Source organism: Artemia sp. Qi Xiang Cuo, chromosome 5, assembly GCF_049724085.1.
Source record: "Artemia sp. Qi Xiang Cuo chromosome 5, ASM4972408v1, whole genome shotgun sequence".
Classification (NCBI taxonomy): Eukaryota; Metazoa; Arthropoda; class Branchiopoda; order Anostraca; family Artemiidae; genus Artemia; species Artemia sp. Qi Xiang Cuo.
In genome coordinates, this window is record NC_142798.1 from 61,064,563 (window position 1) to 61,082,062 (window position 17,500).

Consider the following 17,500-nt stretch of genomic DNA (forward strand, 5'->3'; position numbering starts at 1 on the left):
GTAATAAACTAGGCTGAGCAAAATGGCTATATCAAAATTTTGAGTGGATGTGTTTGGGGAAATGATGGGCGTGGGGGGGGGGTTTTTGTCCCCCAATCACCTTCGAGTATTAAAAAGGGTACTAGCCCTTCGAATTTCCAATCGAATGACCCTGTTTTGAAGTTTTTACGGCAACGCCTTCTGAAAAAACCTTATATACCCCCGGGCATAATTTAAAGCCCTTGCCCTGCGGGCTTTGGGGGAGTGTCCTCCTCAAAACATATTTTCTATCTAGAAATCAACTACGCTGAACAAAATGGCTATCTCAAAATTTTGATTGGATGTGTTCGGGGGAATGATGGGCGTGGGGCGGGGGGGGGGGGGGGGCTAGCTGCCATACAATCACTTTCGACTATTCAAAAGGGCACTAGAACTCTCAATTTACTATCGAATGAACCCTTTTTGAAGTTTCTACGAAGACCCCTTCTATATAAAGTGCCCAGCTCTAAAGGAAAAAAATAATTAATAGCACATTGTGCCAACATCGTCCTTTTATGCCCTCAGGGCATAACTTATAACCCTTTCCCCGAGGGTTGTGGGAGAATGTCTTCCTCAAAAATATATTTTCTATCTGGAAATCAACTACTCTGAACAAAATGGCTATCTCAAAATTTTGAATGGATGTATTTGGGGGAATAATGGGCGTGGGGGGTTTAGTTGCCCTCTAATTACTTTCGACTTTCAAAAAGGGCATTAGCCCTTTGAATTTCCAATTGAAAGAGCCTTTTTTGAAGTTTCTACGACAACACCTTCTATAAAAAACCTTATATGCCCCCAGGGCATAACTTAAAACCCTTGCCCTGAGGGTTGTGGGGGAGTAATCTCCTCAAAACACTTTCTTATCTGGAAATCAACTACGTTGAACAAAATGGCTATCTCGAAATTTTGATTCTATGTATTTGGGGGAATGATGGGTGATGGGGGCTAGTTGCCCTCCAATCACTTTCGAATATTAGAAAGGGCACTAGTCCTTTGAATTTTCAATCGAATGAGCTTTTTTGAAGTTTCTACGACAACACCTTCTTTAAAAACCTTATATGACCCCAGGGCATGACTTAAAGCCCTTGCCTCTTAGGACTGTGGGGGGTGTCCTCCTCAAAAACATATTTTCTATCTGGTAATAAACTAGGCTGAGCAAAATGGCTATTTCAAAATTTTGATTGGATGTGTTTGGGGGAATGATGGGCATGGGGGGGGGCTAGTTGCCCTCCAATCACTTCTGACTATTAAAAATGGCACTAGTCCTTTGAATTTCCAATCGAATGAGCTTTTTTTGAAGTTTCTAAGACAACGCCTTTTTTAAAAACCTTATATGACCCCAGGGCATGACTTAAAACCCTTGCCTCTTAGGACTGTGGGGGGTGTCCTCCTCAAAAACATATTTTCTATCTGGTAATAAACTAGGCTGAGCAAAATGGCTATTTCAAAATTTTGATTGGATGTGTTTGGGGGAATGATGGGCGTGGGGGGGGCTTTTTGCCCTTCAATCACCTTCGACTATTAAAAAGGGTACTAGCCCTTCGAATTTTCAATCGAATGAGCCTTTTTTTAAGTTTTTACGACAACGCCTTCTATAAAAACCTTATATAAACCCGGGCATAACTTAAAAACCTTGCCCTGAGAGTTTTGGGGGAGTGTCCTCCTCAAAACATATTTTCGATCTGGAAATCAACTACGCTGAACAAAATGGCTATCTCAAAATTTTTATTGGATGTAATCTGGGGAATGATGGGCGTGGGGGGGGGATAGCTGCCCTCCAATCGCTTTCGACTATTTAAAGGGGCACTGGAACTCTCAATTTCCAATCGAATAAGCCCCTTTTGAAGTTTCTACGACGACCACTTCCATATGAAGGGCCAAGCTCTAAAGGAAAAAAATAATAAATAGTACATTGTGCCAACATCGTTCTTGTATGCCCTCAAGGCATAACTTAAAACCCTTTCCCCGAGGATTGTGGGGGAGTGTCCTCCTCAAAAATATATTTTCTATCTGGAAATTAACTACGCTGAACAAAATGGCTTTCTCGAAATTTTGATTGCGTGTATTTGGGAAAATGATGGGCGTGGGGGGCTAGTTGCCCTCTAATCACTTTCGACTATTAAAAAGGGCACTAGAACTCTCGATTTCCAATCAACTGAGCCCCTTTTGAAGTTTCTACGACGACCACTTCCATATGAAGTGCCCAGCTCTAAAGGAAAAAAAATTTATAAATAGTACATTGTGCCAACATCGTTCTTATATGCCCTCAGGGCATAACTTAAAACCCTTTTCCCGAGGATTGTGGGGGAGTGTCCTCCTCAAAAACAAATTTTCTATTCGGAAATCAACTACGCGGAACAAAATGGCTATCTCAAAATTTTGATTGGATGTATTTGGGGAAATGATGGGCATGGGGGGCTAGTTACCCTCCAATCACTTTTGACTATTAAAAAGGGTACTAGCCCTTTGAATTTCCAATTGAATGAGCATTTCTTGAAGTTTCTACGACAGCACCTTCTATAAAAAACCTTATATGCCCCCAAGGCATAACTTAAAACCCTTGCCCTGAGGGTTGTGGGGGAGTGTCCTCCTCAAAAACATATTTTTTATCTGCAAATCAACTATGTTGAACAAAATGGCTATCTCGAGATTTTGATTGGATGTGTTTGGGGGAATGATGGACGTGAGGGGGGGCTAGTTGCCCTCCAATCACTTTCGACTGTTAAAAAGGGCACTAGCCACCACAATTTCCAGTCGAATGAGCCCTTTTCGAAGTTTCTACGACAACTCCTTCGATACGAAGTGCCTGTCGGAGATAAAAAAAACACATTGTGGCTACATCGTTCTTTACTTAGGCAGCGGTAGCGCGCTGACTATGATTGCAAGCTAATCTAAATACTTTGTACTTGTTGATGGGTGGCAAAAAATATATTATTATGATTATTATTATTATTATACATATATATGTATACATACATATATATATATATATATATATATATATATATATATATATATATATATATATATATATATATATATATATATATATATATATATATATATATATATATATATATATATATATATATATATATATATATATATATATATATATATATATATATATATATATATATATATATATATATATATATATATATATATATATATATATATATGTATATATATATATATATATATATATATATGTACATTTATCCACATATTGCTGACGACCAAAAATTAGAGGACTGGTTCAACTTAAACTGCGTGCGGTGTAAGTTTTAATTTCTTATAGATGGCGATAACCTATAAAGAGTATGGGAAACTGGGAAACTATATAGTTTCCCATACTCTTTGATGCAGAAAATAAAGCTTTCAACTTGCTCAAATTTGACCGTAAATTTAAAGATAAATCCTAATAAAACTATTTTAAAAGCTCAGATAAATAGAAGAAAAATTAGTTGAAAGAGATCTTTGTATTTAACAAAACTTCTGCAAAGAAGAAATATTACAAACAAAGAAATGATATGTTTAAGTTAATTTAGTTTAAACAATCAATTTTACATTCCAATGTTTGTTACCAGAGAGAGTTTTTTTGCAAGGACCCAGATAACAATATGGGGAAAGCAGTGTGTGAATTTGTTATATTACTTTATGCAAAATAATCTTAAATTCTACTGCTACTACTACTAGCAACTCTCTGTAACACCAAATGACTTGAGACCAATAGACCTGTGCTTGGTCCACCTCCACTCCAATCTATTCTAAGACTCAATATTTGCCTCTTCCTATGAAGTTCTGATTCCTTCTAAATCCATCTTTGTGAAATTATCCCTCCCAATTTGAAGACGACCTGCTCTTCGTTTGACATTTTCGTTTCGAGATGAATAGCCAAAAGGAGAATCTTTGGTGATTTGTCATCCTTCATCTGTAAAACTTGTCTTAGCCAATTCAAACTTTGTCTCGTTATAGCCCAAGAAAATGGTACAGAACCATACTTTTCGTGAAGCTTGTTGTTTGACATACGGTTTATCAAAAGGGTAGCTAAGGCTATCCCTATACAGTTTCTCCGGAAAACATTTGATAAAATTTTCCTTTGCCTTTTTAAGCACCCTTGTTTCAGATTCATACTTGATCCTTCATCTGCAGAACGTGTCCTAACAATATCAAACATTCTCTCATTATAGTCCTAGAAAGCGGGATTGAGCCACATTTTTCGTACAGCTTACTGCTTAAGATACGGTCAGTCAGTCGGGCACACAAAATAATCCATTGTCGTTGTCTCTGGAAAACATCTAGCAAATCCTACTCCGTCTTTCGGAGTGCCCACACTTCAGAACTATGCTGACCACTGTCGTTACCGTAGCTTCCTATATTCTGATTTTGGCTCCCGTATTTTCTTCCTGTAATTTCAATTTTTTTGAGTTTAAAAAACAGAATGGATCTTCGCTATTCTACTTTTTATATGTTCACTGCTTTCACTACCGTTACTAACAATAATCAGCAGATAAGTGAAGCTATCCACTTTATCGGTCTTTTTGTTACTCAACTTCCCCTTTTCAGCTACATTTTATCTTTATTCTAAGCGACTTAGTTTACTTAACATTAGTTTTCAAACCTATTCTTGCGTCCTCAACTCTGAAAACCTCTAAAAAATAGTTCATTTTGTTAGTTTACTAGTTGCTAGTTTACTAGCAGGAGTCTTCATCTTCCCATCTGATTCCATGCCTTCCCATAGCCGTGTTTCTTAGGACTAAGTACATCAAGAAAAAACCATTATAAACGGTAGTAGAACAAAATCCTGCTTAAATCCTTATTTAACACTAAATCAGCTTCTAACCTCACTTCGTACCTAAACGACAGTGATATTTTTCTCCTGCATAGCTCTAACCACTTAAATGTGCTTATCATGTAAACAAGACAAGAATAAGGCCTTTATCAAAGCTCTTCTATCGGCTGAATCAAATACCTGATCCTAATCTATAAAGCTGAGGATTGAAAAGATAAGATAACCAGGACAGTTCTCAACTGCTAATCTAAGAGTGAGAATTTTGTGGACATATCCTCTACCATGTCTAAAACCACACTGCCTTTCTCTTAAAACTCTACCATCTCTTTAGCATCTAAAACATTAGCATCTTAGGCTAGTACAAATCATCATTATGCGTCAGTTTCTTCTTACGTAATCCAAGCTAATAACTCTGTAATTACCACAGTAACTCTTATCACCATTCTTGTAAAGGGGTACAATTAAAGTTTTCTAAAATCACTGGTTACCGCCCCTTTTTCAAAAATCATATGCATAATCTTCGGTAATTTGTTTTCGAACTTTGAAACCATCATATTTTAAGATTTCCTTTGCCACACTATCAGCACCTGAGGCCTTATTTTTTTATCCCTTTAATGCTGTCTCCAATTTGTCGTCGCAAAAGAAATCTTCTTTCACTTCCCAAATTGTCACAATCTTTTTTTCTATCATACAATCTCCTACAATTTTATCAAAGTTTGACATATCTTCAAAATATTCTGCCTAAGTCTCTTTAATATTTTCCTTATTACCAATTGGGTCCCATTTCTGTCTTTAACTGGGACAAGTCCAGATTGACTACTTCCTCTCAATTTCTTAACATGACAATACAACATTCTACCATTATGCCGTCAGGCTCCTTGTTCAAGATCTTCTATATTTCTATCCATAGCCTTTATTTCCAATTCCATTAATCAATATTTCAGTGGCTTCTCTACTTCCCTTACTTTTATTTTATTCTCATATAATGTATCGCTCAAAAGATGTAAACAGTGGTGCTTTTATTTGTAAGGATTCTTTACCCACATTGTGGTGTTACTGGGAAAAAACAATTTTATGTTTTTTTTACAGCTCTCTACCAAAATTATATTAACCTTTAGGATTTATGCTGAAACAAGTACTTTATTTATAGTACAAAATAGGTTCAATCACATCATGTAGTTTCATTTTTTCTACCGATATCAGGTGCATTAGATCAACAGTTGTATCATAGTTATTTCATCATTAAATTGCATAAAATTTTCAAAGTTCAAGACAAGCTAGGGCCTAAGAATTATTTTAGCCAAGTCTAACGTTTTTCTTTAAAACGAAAGAACAGTAAATCCTTAAATTTAATTTTTTAAATAAAAAAAAACAAGTTTTTTTAATTGAGAGTAGGGAGTAACATTAAAACTTAAAACGAACAGAAATTATTCCGTATATGAAAGGGGCTGTCCCCTCCTCAACGCCTTGCTCTTTACGCTAAAGTTCTTTATTGTTTAAAAAAATTGAGCTGTGAGAAAGTCAAACTTTAGCGTAAAGAGCAAGGCGTTGAGGAGGGGAGAGCCCCTTGCATATACGGAATAATTTCTGTTCGTTTTAAGTTTTAACGTCGTTCCTTACTTTCAGTTAAAAAAACTTGTTTTTTTATTTAATTTTTGAACGTTTTTGAATAAATGCAGGTTTTGATCTTGGCTCACAGTACATGAATAATTAAAACAAAATTTTCATATTAATTTTCTTTTATTTGGTTAAATGGCTTTCTCGAAACTTGTTTAATTTTATTTACGAACGTTTTTATTAATAATAAATATACGTAACTTACGAATTAATTTACGTAACGAACTTCTATATCCATATATTTTTAATACGTATATTAGGGTTTCACCCCCTAGTTAATACCTTGCTCTTTAATCGAAAGTTCTAATTTTGGTAATATTATATAAAACTAAATTATTAATCAAACAGGAATTTAATTAGAAAATATGGCTATTTGTAATTCAATAAACAATATTTGGATTAAATTGTTAGGTTGTTACTAGGGGGTGAGCCTTATCATATATATTATATTTTCGGTTCTTTTAAAGTTTTGATGTTGCTGCTGTTGCAGTTGAAAAACTTGTTTTTTTATATTTAACTTCTGATCTTTTTTTAAATAATGCTGGGAAGTCCGGCATCCCCTTCATAGCAATGTCCCTTCCCCCATGAAAACTTCCTTCATGGAAAGATCCTCCTACATAACCCCCACCCCAGGCCCGTACGCAGGAATTTTTTTCGGCGGGGGGGCCAATTTGTTTCGGGGGGGGGGGTAAATCCTTCAAACCCATTATTCTGTGAGAAAAATCAGAAAATTATGGGAAAATGAAAAAAATCATGAGATTTCGGGGGCCCGGGCCCAGAGGCCCCCCTCTCTGCGTACGTCCCTGCCCGACCCCTCCCCCCCCTCACTACCAGGAAAATCTCCCCTGAAAACGTCTGTACTGTATACTTCCCAATAACCAATACTATATGTTAACATTGGGTAAAGTTCATAACTTTCAGCCCTCCTCCCGGGAACTTCGGGGGATTAAGTCTTTCTAAAAGATATACTTATAATATTTTCAACCTTTCTGAACAAAATGGCTGTTTAAAAATTTTGATCGGAAGCCTTTTGGAAAACAATGAGCATAGGAGGGGGCCTTGTTACCCCCCATTTTTTGGTCACTTGAAAGTGGCACTAGAAATGACAACTTCCATTCCAATGAGTCCTCTCGATATCCTCTAGGACCATTGGGTCGATACGATCACCCCTGGGGAAAAAGAAAAAAAAACAAATAACCACGCATCCGTGATCGTTCTTGGAGCAGAAAATGCAAAATTCCACATTTTTGCAGATAGGAGCCTGCACCCTCGATAATAGGGTTTTCTGATACGACGAATCTGACGGTGTAGTTTTGACTTAAGTTATATAACTTTTATAGGGTCTTTCCCCCTTTTTCGAAAATAAACCAAATATTCTCTGGCACTTAGCTTTTGATGGGTAATACTAAACTTGATGAAACCTACATATTAAAAATCAGAATTAAAATATGATTCTTTTTATGTATGTATTGGTATCAAAATTCCGTTTTTTAGAGTTTCGGTTACCATTGAGCCGGGTCGCTCCTTACTTACAGTTCGTTACCACGAACTGTTTGATGACTAAGTGATGATCATCGGTGACAGGATAACCGCTACGTATTTTCTAATTCCACATCGAAGTCTCGATTCCGAGGATATTTAAAAAAAAAATTCCCGGTATCCTTAACAATAACAAGACCTTAGTTAGTCACGTTACCTCATCAAATTTAGTTTTGGACGTGTTTCCCATGAAACAGTTGACTTTTAATTCTTTGATGCTGCCGAATTTCAGGCTTGAAAACTAATGGTGAAAAATCAATAGTGGCAATAGTGTGTCGGGAAGTTAAATTTTGTTTTCAACAGGGGTGTAGCTAGGAAAAGCATAAAAAAAAATAACTGAAACTCCTGCTAATGGCTGCTTTCCCGAGTTCCTTCCATAAAACCAAAACAAAATAAACATTTTGCTGCTGCTAAAATATATGATTTTACTTTTAAAATGGAAATTAAAAACTAAAATAGAATCTAACAGAACAGCGTTACCTTGCAGATATAAGATAAAATAAATCGGCTTAAACTCACTTTAATTTCAATTTAATTTCTAATTTTAATTTCAATTCGCACTTAAATAAAAACGTAAAAGAAAAGGCATAAAAGTCCAGCAAACAAGCTGTAAAATATCTAAGCAAAAGTAAATAAGAAGATTGTAAACAAAATGTTCTTGTTCCCTTTGAACATCAATGATACTTATACCTTGGACGCTGACCTAGTATCTGTAATTGGTACCTGGTTTGACCTCCATTCCGTCCCGAAGTATTTCTCCAGCCCGCAAATTAGTCGTAAAAATGCAGGTATAAATAATAATTTCCTTAAAAAACTAATAAACCAAAAAATGTGGCAATATTTAATTGTTTGGAATCGTTTGCGTGCAAGCAATATATTCATTAAACATTTTAATCCGTTAGGTTATCATGACTTTAAGTCAAACTTTAACCAAGCAGGGTTGACTCTGCTCATAAGTTTAAATATGTAAAACATTATTGATTTTTATTGTAGAAATAGTTGTGGATTTCATCACCTAGGCTATTTACTAATTTGATTCACTATATGACTACAATAGACTTCGGTCACATAGACCGATTTTCACTAATCAATTGAGTCAGCCTTCTAAAAGGGATCCCCTTTCAGAAGCACTATTGAAAAGAATCATAAAATTTACCGTGATTCCTCATTATTCGACAGATCGTCTTATCCCAGTGACACAGCAAGCATTTACTCATTTTTCTTTTGTCTTTTGGTCCAGAAGGAATTAACATATGTGAAAAGCACTAGAGACAATTTAAAATCCTAAGGAAGGAGAAAGGTCTTATCACATTGCCGTGCGTAATCCATTCCATAAACTAAGGTATATGAATTGGACTTAGCCGTAAAATTTCCTACTTGACATATTTTTTTGTCAAATGGTATCATCGCAATGCAAGAAAAGGCCAAAGACCGTAATATTCAGGGTTTATTTCAGGGATAGGATCTGTACAGAAAATATTGAAATGTATAATGGAAATCTTAATATTTGAAATACCAATAGCGAACCGTAATCTAATCATTTAGGATATATATATATATATATATATATAGCTTACCCATTTGTTGAGGGATAGTATAAAGTTTAAGTGTGTGCTAATACCCTTTTTTAAACTGGAAAATTTATTGTCAATTTATTGCTTTCGGAAATTAATGCATCAAAATTGTCAACGCAACGTAAGTTTGTCCTTATGAAACAGCAAAACGCAGTTGTGCATACAACGAAATTTGGTTTTACTCAATATCCCATAAACTTGACATTTTTTTCTGTAGTTAATTCGTTCTTTTGCACTTGAAGCCAAAAAATTATGGTAGAAAACAAGTCTAATCTTTGCAATCAGTTGCTAACAAAGAAATGGCTAACAAAATCAGTTACTACTTCTTAAAGCAGCTGTGAAGTACTTTAACGAACAATTGGGCTTGGGTTATTATGGAGAATACACTGACATCTGATGTATGTGGCTGAATTGACAACTACTAGACCTTATTAAGATAGTGGTAAATATTCTTTCAGTGCCATCTTCCATTTTCATCAAGTCTGTAATTTTAATTATGTATATATTTTTTTTAGCTAATTTAGAAATTGAGTTGGTAAAGTCACTGCTTTTACTAAGGATAAGATTCGACTGTTTAATATTTAAATGCTTGTTTTTTAAGTATTTTTATATTCATTCATTCATCTTATTTGATTTATTTTTCTTTTGTGTTGAATTTCAACACTATCAATAGTAAGACGGGAAATCTAAGACCCGAATTCTCATTTTTGCGAAAACGTTAGAATTATTTTTATTCGACAACGCTGACAAGCTGTAGTTCAAAGAAAAGAATATGTGTATTGATTTAATTTAAAAATTGGGAGGACTTGAATTTGGTAAGATGAAAACCTTTCTATTCATCATACTGATTGAATTTTAAATATTGATTTAGTAGTTGACCACTTCGAAAGGAAACATGCTAATAAAAGTAGTAGGCTTGGCTAGGCTAAAAATAGATTTTTGGCCTTTAGGCTAGGCCTATATGGCTGCTTTTCTGACAATGCACCCTACACACCTTTGATGTTCCCTATATATGATATATCCAATATATCATAGGATATAAAAAATATGATGCAACTCATGAACAATGAAATAATACTTCAATTTTGAAGTGGAGGCCTTGTTTAAAATTGCCAAGGAACAAGAAGATACAGCCAGGTGACACAACAGTAAAATAATGTGTTGGCATTTGAAGAAATGGTAAATTTCTAGGTGGCACTATAATTTAGCTAAGATAAAAGTAAAAATGTCATTTGATGCCTTTTTTATGCTGTTTTGTAACTGAATAGGCCTAGTCCTTCTGGGTAAATTTTTGGCTTTAGGCTAGTTCATATTATTGACCTATGAATAAAGTGAGCATACTATTCAATGCCTTTTTTATGCTCTTTAAAAATTTAGAATTGTGGCTCCTGATAAGGAGACATGTTAAGAAAACAATTCTTACTTCAAAATATGTATAATGATCCTAGTTAACATATCATACTAGAAGAGAACCTTTATCATCAAGTCTTTCCTCTTTTTTCCTTCTTTTTTCAACTTAAAAGAAAAAAATTATAATTTTAGCCACATTTCCAACACAATGTGTAAATCTTTTGAAATTGCTGCTATGAATTGACCCATAAATTATTCTTATAGATAGCATTCATCCCAGTCATTGTTAATTCTGTTTTTATTAATGATAGATAAAGCAGTGGCAAAAATACAAAATATTGCTATAAATATGCATATACATACAGAGTATATACCCCCACCCCCCTAATGTGCAAACATATAGGCCTAACAAAAATTGCATTCTGAACCTAAATATAATCAAATGAATTGTACCCCAACCCCTAAATATATTCAAATCAGGGTATGTATTTGCTCATCAGGAGGGTGGGGGCAAAATTTATTTGTGATGTAAATGAAGGTTATATTTAGAATCACAATGCAATTTTGGTTGTATATTTGTACATTAGGGGGCTGGGGGTATATAATGTGTATGTATATGTATATTTATAGCAATATTTTGTATTTTCACCTCTGCTTTATCTATCATTAAAAAAAACAAATTAACAATGACTAGGATAAATGCTATCTATAAGAGCAATTTATAGCAGCAATTTCAAAAGATTTATGCATTGTGTTATTAGTGTAGAAGAAATTGTAAATTTTTTTCTTATAAGTTAGAAAAAGAGGAAAGACTTGATGATAAAGGTTCTCCCCTTGGATAATTTGTTAACTAGGATCACTACATATTTTAAAGTAAGAATTGTTTTCTTAACATGCCTCCTTATCAGGAGGCACAATTCTAAATTTTTGCCCCTATAATAATCATTTTTGTCAGAAATGAATTTTACCACCACCCCTATATATACCAATTCAGGGGTAAAATTCTACTTTAGCTACTTTTGGCTATCTTGGAAAGGGGTTAGGTTAGGAAATTGAAACTTTCAGGGATGGGTCTACAGGCTAAAGTATGTCCCAGAAAGGTATTTTGAAATACCTACCTCCACTCCTCCCTCTAGAGGGTCCTGATCTTTGATGACCTTCAAAAATTTGTGTATTATAAAAGTGAAACCTTGCAAAATAAATCTTCTGCTTAAATAAAGTACAACAAAATTGTTTGCAGCTTCAAACTTTTCTCAATCCAAATTAATATGGTTTTAAATATATGCAAATACATTTCCTAAATTTTGAAAAAAAATGGTACAATCCCATTTTATGGGTTTCTCTAAAAATTCAAGTTTGATTAATGCCAATGAAATAAAATAAAATAGGATGAATATATAATAGTTTAGAAACAAATTATTGCAGTGGACCATATAATTTAGCTAGGATGAAAGTGAAAACATCATTTGATGCCTTTTTTATGCTCTTTCATAATTCAATAATTGCTTCTGTTTCAAGTTTTATCTTGAGCCCTTAAAGGGGCCCAAAGGTACCCTATTTTATATGAATTATAAAAGAGCATAAAAAAGCATCAAATGAAGTTTTCACTTTCATCCTAGCTAAATTATATGGCCCACTGCAAATTTAGCATTAACTTTACCCCCCTCCCCCCCCAATGTAGAAATATATACCCTGAATTGTCAATGGTGAGGTTTTGAATTGCAAAATTCAGCACTATTTTTGTCAGTGTCATAGGAAATAGTTGAAACAGTAGAAAAACAGTTTATATTTGAGTTGACTATCATATGACGTATAAGATGTTATAAATAAGTATTTTTGGAATATATTGCTCTTGAACAACTTATTTATAAACTTGTGATATGTTTTTAACCACTTTTCTATAACTTAACTAACATTGATATCTTCTTTGTGTAGTTACAAAAATGAAATACCATTGGGGCCCCTTTAAGGGCTCAAGATGTAATTTGCAACAGAAGCAATTATTGTATTATGAAAGAGCATAAAAAAGGCATCAAATGATGTTTTCATTTTCATCCTAGCTAAATTATAGTGCCACCTAGAAATTTACCTCTGGGGCTAATTGCATTTTGAGCCCTTAAAGGGACCCTAAAGGTATTTCATTTTGCAACCAACCACAGAAAGAAGTTATCATCACTAGCTAAGTTATTGAAAAGTAGTTAAAAATATATCACTTGTTTATAACAATTCAAGCCTAATTTATTAGGCAACTCAAATATATACTGTTTCCCATACCATTTCAAGTCTGTAAAATGCCATCAACAAAAATAGTGCTGAATTTTGTGATTTGAAACTTTGCTGTCAACAATTCAGGGTGTATATTTGCCCACTAGGGGGGCTGGTAAATTTTGTGGTAACTTTGCAGTGGGCCACATAATTTGGCTAGGATGAAAGTGAAAACATCATTTGATGCTTTTTTATGCTCTTTCAAAATTCATATAAAGTATCTTCGGAGCCCCTTTAAGGGCTCAAGATGCAATTAGCCTCAGAAGCAATTATTGAATTATTAGAAATTTAATTTACCAAAAAAATTGAGAGGAAGCAGGGTAAAAATTCTAGTTTAGCTAATTTATTCTATCTTGGAAAGAGGTTAGGTTAGGAAAATGGACCTTTCAGGGATGAGTCTACAGACTAAAGTATGTCCTGGGAAGGTATTTGAAGTACCTAACTCCACTCCTTCTGCCTCTAGAGGGAAATGTTTTGCTTTTCATATTATTGACTTACAAATAAAGTGAACTTACCACTCAATGCCTTTTTAATGCTCTTTCAAATATAATAATCACTTTTGCCACAAGTGAATTTCATCCCCACCCCTATTTATACCAAATCAGGGTATATATTTGCACATCAGGGGGGATGGTGCTGGTAAAATTTAAACTTACCTTTCATTTGCATCAGAAAAAAACATTAGCCCCCCCCCCCCCTAATGTGCAAATATATACCCTGAATTGGTTCATAGCCTATAGGGGTTAGAGTCAAATTCTTTTGCAACATAAGTGATAATTATATTTGAAAAGAGCATAAAAAAAGGCATTGAGTGGTATGTTCACTTTATTTGTTAGTAAATAATATGAACAGCAAAACATTTACCAATTGACCTTTGAAAATCTTTTTGCAATAAGTGTGAAGCCTTGCAAAAATCTTCTGCTTAAATGAAGTACAGCAAAGCCGTTTTTAGCTTCACAACTTTGCTCAATCCCAATTTATGAGGTTTCAAAGATCTGCAACTACATTTCCTAAATTTAGAAAAAAAACCATTGGTATGGCTGAAAATTCAACTCAAATAACATGAATTCAGAACTAAAACCAAAGAAAAAGAAAGTGATAAATGCAAATTAAGGTAAAATGTCATTTTGTAAAAACTTCAATACCTGTCAAGGAGGCAAATTTCTAAGACTTAAAAATCAGAAGAGGGCTTATATAAAAGCTTGGCAATACATTCACAAAGTATGTTTTTGGTCCTGGATTCATTACTGAAAGTTTAATTTTCCTAACCTAACCCCTTTCCAAGATAGCAAAATGTAGCTAAACTAGAATTTTACCAGAGGCAGTCAGCATGGACTTGTCCTTGTTAAAAATAGATTAAATGTATAGCCTTAAGGATGCCAGAACTAAGATAGCCTAAAACCATGGTGAACCTACTACTTGTTACCTTTTTCATGGTCTTTCCAGACCTAATAATAGCATTACTCTCAAATTCATAATCTCCTGTTTGGTCCTAAATATAGCCCTTAGATATAGATATATTCAAGACTAAAAAAAAACATTACAAAAAAAGTTCTTAGGTCTAGCCTACTTTATAATATGCAACATATTCTTTTAGGTTACTTTTATTGTTATCTTCGTTCATGAATCATGGTCAAGTAATATTTGATATAGGCCCCAACAGATCAGAATTTTTTTACAATCAGATTTATGTCTCATGGTTTTGATGGATCAAAAACCTGTTCTCAAAGGAAATTACTGTCAAAAATGGCAGTATTAAAAGTGTTATTAATTGCTAAGTTTATTGAATTAGATAATTTTTAATCAATGCCTGTTGAATATATGACTTAGAAAGCATTGGTTAAAAATCTTTTAGTATTTTTTAACCACTTTTCTTAACCCATTTTTTATGCCAAAAACAAGGAATTAGGTGTCACTTTAGGGTCCATTAAAATGCTTTTGGATCTGTGAGTGAAATGAGTATTATAGTTAGAAAGAGCATAAAAAAATATTAAAAGATCTAAAGCCAAATTGGCCAGCCATGACAGAAAACACAAAAATATAAATACAACAAACAGGTCTATGGCCAGTAAATGAAAACAAAGAAAAAAAGTGTGTTCTCCCTTTGTCCATACCTCACCTATGGAATCTTGCATATTTTTACCAAAGTTAGAAATGAGGCTTCATTTAGTGATAAGGGAAGTGTTAAACAGAGATGGGCAGAATGTTCCAAGAAAGTGTTAAATCCTTATAAACTCCAAGAGAATAATACAGAAAAGAATGAAACAGTTAGTGACAAGTTGGAAAGGAAGGAAGGTTTATTTTGCATAGAAGACTTAATGACAAAAGACTACTAAAATGCACAGGTTTAATTTTGTCAAAATCCTGGTGGGGGGGGGGGGGTAAAGTTGGAGCTAATTTTCCTGAATTAAGCATAAATGACAGTGAAAACTGAAAAATGAGCCATATAGTACCATAAAGGTTATGATATACTAAAGAAAACTGACCCATTTCTGTGGAAGCTTGAATTATGCAGGCTCATCTTAGTTTTGACAAGATTTTTGAAGAAACTAAATTTCAGCTGGGGGTTGTAGTTGGAAACTAGGGTCTGGGAGGGGCAGTTGACCCCTCCTCCCTGCCCCATAGCAAATTATGCCCCTGGTAAAAGGACTGAAAATAGTAAGGCATCAGGTGCTGACAGTATGGTTATTGCAAAGTTAGCACTAAATTACTAAAGATTATAAATAATCTATGATAATTGAAAAAGGTAAAGTAGCCTACCTAGACATGTTAGGTAAACTTAAATTAAACCCCTTTTATAAGAAAGGCAATATGAGTAAAAATGGTAACTATAGAGGCATTAGCTTGATTTGTGTAGGAAGTAAATTACTTAGCATGATGATACTTTTAGACTTAGAGATACTGTAGATAAAATTTTAAGTGAAGAATGATATGGTTATAGGAAGAAGAGAGGTTGTTTTGACCAAACTTTCACTCTTAAATTAATAGCTGAGGAGTTCCTGAATCATCAGACTCCTTTAGTCCTCAATTTTATAGATTGTGAACTGGCATTTGATTCAGCCAATAGAAAAAATTTAGTTCTGGTCCTATCCTTGAATGTTATACTAGATAAATACATTAAAGTGATAAGTGCTATGTATTAAAACAACAGTGCTGCCATTAAGATACTGCCATTACAACATTGCTGCATACAGGAGACATTTAATATCTCACCAAACTCGAAATTTAGGCAGAGTAATGCCATAGCTGTGTGGAGTTTCCTTACTGCACACAGCTTCTTCATGGTAAAATTCCTCTTGATGAGCCTAAGGGCCCAGTTTGCTTTTGCAGCTTGAGCTTGTGTATGGCTATGGAACATAAGCTCTGTGCCTATAATAACACCTATTTTTTTTCAGTCATCACCCCAAGTTAGTCATTTCCAATAGTGCATAATGTTTTTTTTTGGTAAACATGAAGAACTTTACATTTAGATGCTTTGAGCTGCAGGTCCCAGCCTTCAGGCCATCTTAAAAGCTTGGTGAGGCCTCCCTGAACTGTTGAGGGCTTTTTGGTACATATTGCCTGCCCTAGTAGCTTACAGTTGTCTGTATAAATGCCATTGTAGGCCTCAAGATGGTTCCCAGCCATCCTTTATTATGTTTGATAAGAAAGTCTCAATACACCCTATAACCTCAACATGGAGACCATATGCATATAAATTCGGTGCCAAGATTGGCGCACAACACATATAACCCCATACACAAGAGTGTAGCAAAGGGGATGCAAGCAATTACAGGTCACTCATCACCTCTGCAGTAGGGAAGCTTTTAGAAGCAATGTTAACACTGCAATCTTGAAACACTTAAAACCAATAAACAATCCTCATCATGTCAACATGGCTTTAAGTCTGGTTGGTTGGTTGAAACAAACCTGATTGATACTTATAATTATGTCACAATTCTTCTGGACCAGGGGCTCTCTGTGTTGACATTTTATTACAGGATTTAGCAAAGGCATTGGACAAAGTATGCAACAAAAAACTTTAAATGAATCTCCAAGATATTTGGGTTAGTAAGGATGTGGTAGAGTGGGTAGAACATTCCAAACAGATAGGAAACAGATGGTTAAAATAATTGGAAGGGATAGAAGGACATTCTTCTCTGAGGTTGCTGCTGTTGGAAGTGGTGTCCCCTAGGGCACAGTATTGGGTCCGACTATGCAATATATATATATATATATATATATATATATATATATATATATATATATATATATATATATATATATATATATATATATATATATATATATATATATATATATATATATATATATATATATATATATATATATATATATATAT

General features: G+C 34.2%; 1 protein-coding gene across 7 annotated transcripts in view; it reads left to right on the forward strand.

Moving 5' to 3' along the window:
* The first annotated feature begins 10,308 nt into the window (after positions 1 to 10,308).
* The window catches only part of LOC148952344 (uncharacterized), a 363,983-nt gene continuing 356,791 nt past the window's right edge, over positions 10,309 to 17,500 (forward strand). For all 7 annotated transcript variants that reach the window (XM_089089795.1, XM_089089796.1, XM_089089797.1 and 4 more), the window contains exon 1: positions 10,309 to 10,358. The gene's annotated coding sequence lies outside the window, so the exon portion shown is untranslated. The remainder of the gene's footprint in view (positions 10,359 to 17,500) is intronic.